This window comes from Panthera tigris, chromosome A3 (assembly GCF_018350195.1).
Source record: "Panthera tigris isolate Pti1 chromosome A3, P.tigris_Pti1_mat1.1, whole genome shotgun sequence".
NCBI lineage: Eukaryota > Metazoa > Chordata > Mammalia > Carnivora > Felidae > Panthera > Panthera tigris.
The window spans coordinates 69,899,902-69,903,701 of NC_056662.1; positions in this window are offsets into that span (position 1 = coordinate 69,899,902).

Genomic DNA, 3,800 nt, shown 5'->3' on the forward strand with positions numbered 1-3,800 from the left:
ACTCATTTAATTTTCAAAAACCCATATGAGGTAGGTAATAATACTATTCCTAGTTTAAAGATATAGAAAACTGAGGCACAGAGACATTAAATAATATCCTTGAGGTGATAGAGACAGTAAAAAAATTCAAATGCAGGAAGTCAGGTACCTGAGTCTTAGAGCTTAAGCATTACACTGCTCAACAAAAGATCAATAAATCACAATGACCATTAAGTTCTTTAGCAAGTATGTATTTTATGTTGAAGGATGCTGAAAACGTTATTTATATGTTAAATTTGGAATTAATTCATTTTATATAATAATATGCAGCAGTTTCATTGGCCCAGAATATATTATCTATTATAAAACACATATACGAATGTATAAACAAAAAAGAAAAATGGAAATGTTATAAGGAAATATCAAGCTAAAATTCAAGTATTCACTGGCACCTTTAAATTCATTGACTATCTCCTTTTCCAAATGGATTTTGAGTGATAAGAGTGGAAATTAATTGTTTAATGCAAGCTTGCCTTTCAAAGATGGAATGTTAAGGTAATCACGTGAACATGTAAGTTTCACTAAAGAATTCCAGGATATAAATCACTTTATTAGGAAACCTAAAGTAGCATTAACATTCCATCCATGACTTCTCTGGCAACAGCCATATTTGTGGAATAATTTGTATGTAAATTTTTAAAAATAAATTGATATTGAGGTTATCTAAGGATGGCTGCTTTATATGTATGATTTATGAACAATTGTGACCATGGTGTTTATCATGCAGACACAAGAAGTACATTGAACAACGAATGCAAATCATAAAAACTGAAGAAAAGTACCCAAAGACAATTATATTGACACATGTTCCCAGGAAATTGTGTCTCCATTCCTGTTCTCTCTCTCTATATATATTAATGCCATGGAGAAATTTCACCATATCTAATAAAATATGTTACAGATGCCCTTTGGTTGCATGAAAGGATTCCACTGGTATTCAATATCAGAAGCCTTTAAAGATATGAAAACTTGGATAGTTTTTGAGATAGGTGACACATAGATAGGTATATAGATAGATTTTGATGCTAAAGGGAATAATTTTAAAAAAAATGAATGTTTATTTTTGAGTGAGAAAGAGAGACAGAGTGTGAGTGGAAGACAGGAATAAAGGGAGACTCAGAATCCAAAGCAGGATCTAGGCTCTGAGCTGTCAGCTTGAACCCATGAGCCATGAGATCATGACCTGAGCCTAAGTTGGAAGCTCAACCAACTGAGCCACCCAGGCATCCCTAAAGGGAATACTTTTTTAACTCTAATTTTCACTTATTAAATATGAAAAATAAAAGGCACAGTTACTTAAAAATTGTGGGCTTAGCTTTCTTGCAAGTGCCCAAAGAGACAAAAAGTTCTGATCCTTTTTTCTCTGGCATTAGGGAGGGGTAGGTATAGATCAAGAAAGAGTAGAACTAATTAAGAGGATATTCTCCCTATTTAATATTTTTTCAAGTTTATGTGAAAAGGTCTCTGATGCTGTTTTGGTTAAGAGCTGCTTTCCAACTAAGCCAGTTGATTTGTTGTCAATAACTACTTGTTCTGATAAAATGATAAGTGGTCTATGGAATTTCCTATAACCATTGCCATAGGTAAATTTATAATCTATGTGTACATACCACCACAGACTAATCCTGACATAAATTTAACCATTATTTTCTCTGGGAATGGTTTATACCCATTCATGTGACTAACTCAGCAAGCAGAATAAAGCATGGCATAAATGCAGATGAATTATCTATGTGGTGATGGTAATAATTTCTAAGGAGATAGCGGCCTGCTCCTCTGAGGTTAACAATGTATAGTTAACAATAATAGTTTCCCTTACTAATGCACTTAAATACTTCTATAGGTATCCCCAAACCCCATGAAGTAACCACCATCATCATGCTTTATTTTATATTATATACTTGGAACATAGCATTTACATAGTAAATAAGCAATGCACAGGATAACAATGATGTAAACATATTCTTCCTCAAGTTCATGAACTCCTTAATTCTTTATCAAAAGAACTCTTGAGATTCCATGGACTTCAGGTTAAGAACCCTTACAGAATCCTCTGTTGACTAAACTCTAATCAGCATTGTGTTCAGATTTCACAGTGATGGGTCATTGGGTGGAAACATCAGTGTTTTTGAGGTTGCAAACTTTCCCATAAGAACATTCACTGTGCAGTCCCATGAGTACATTGACACAAAAGAAAAAATATTTTAAATATTTAATCCAATTGTCTCTATTAAGCATAATTGAATTTTGATGCGAAAATGGGTCCCACTTTGATTCAGAAAATGTTAAGCCATGAGATGCCATATGTGAATGCAGAAACAGTGTTGTTTTGGAGCTCACCAAGAAATTACCCAAATGCTCCACTGGTGTACCCTGACCTTGATCTTCAGGGCATGCTGAAATTGCTTAATTCACAAAACAAGTATCATCAGTGAGACTTTTTTGTTAATTATCCATATATATATATATATATATGTACATTTATCCGTATCTATTATACATAATGTCTTGAATATCTTTATAACCAAGGCATGCTCTAATGATATTTCACTCATTACTGGCATTTGTTCTGTTTTTCTACCACCTCTATTATGCTCTTACAATACTGAATATTTAAAGATGTCCATTGAGGGGCACCTGGGTGGCTCAGTCAGTTAAGTGTCGGACTTCAGCTCAGATCATGATCTCATGGTCTGTGGGTTCAAGCCCCACGTTGGGCTCTGTGCTGACAGCTCAGAGCCTGGAGCCTACTGTGTCTCCCTATCTCTCTGCGTCTCCCCCACTCACTCTCTGTCCCTCTCTCTCTCAAAAATAAATAAAAACATTAAAAAAATAAAATAAAAAATAAAGATGTCCATTGATATGAAATTACTGATTTATGCAATTTCCTCAGGGTAAATTTGCTGTGTACCTCAAAGCTGAGAGACAGTTTGAGGTTCAAGTTCCAATTAGAACTTAGTACAAATCTCTTCTACAGATGAAAGTGTAGTAAAATAATTATTGCCTGGGAATTTCAAAAACCTTTTATGGTTCCTGCTATTGCATTCTTGCCAAAATGAACTATCTTCTCATTTATTCTAAATTAGAATTGTGTAGTTAACAAAGATCAAGAAGATTAAAAACGTGGTACAAAGCCAGCATAGCATAGTATTTAATATTTCCTTTTGTAAACACTGTTCTCCCATGCTTAGTTAAGTATTATTTAAGATGCTATTGAATCTTTATAGAATGTTCGAATCATTAAAAATTTAAGCTGGACATTAAAACATGTATGAAGTTCTGTCAAGTATTATTAATGATTAAACAATGAGGAAATATGTTATTACAGTGTGTTCAATCTTTAATGTCCGTTAAATCCACTTGGTAAGTGTAAGTGGGAACAATGCTAACTACAATTCTTGCTCTCAAGTAGTCCTTTACATATCATAAAGAAATGAGGGTCTTACAACACCAATCAATAAGTGATGAAAGGAAACTGCACACAGTGGCTGTAATTTGAATGGGCCTTTCACAGAAATCTTATTATCCTCCTACTAGGGATAGTGCTGAACAGACATCCTGCTTCCCGCTTTGTAACCAAATGCCTGTGCATGTAGCAAGCACTGTGATTATATTACTATCTCAGGCCTTAGATCATCTTCAGCATCACAGAGTTCTGAAAATCCCATTAAGAAATCATTTCAAGGAAACACAAATGTTCTTTGAAATAATCTTCAATGCTTTTCTAATTTTTTATATAAATGTCTCCCTTAAACCTCTTC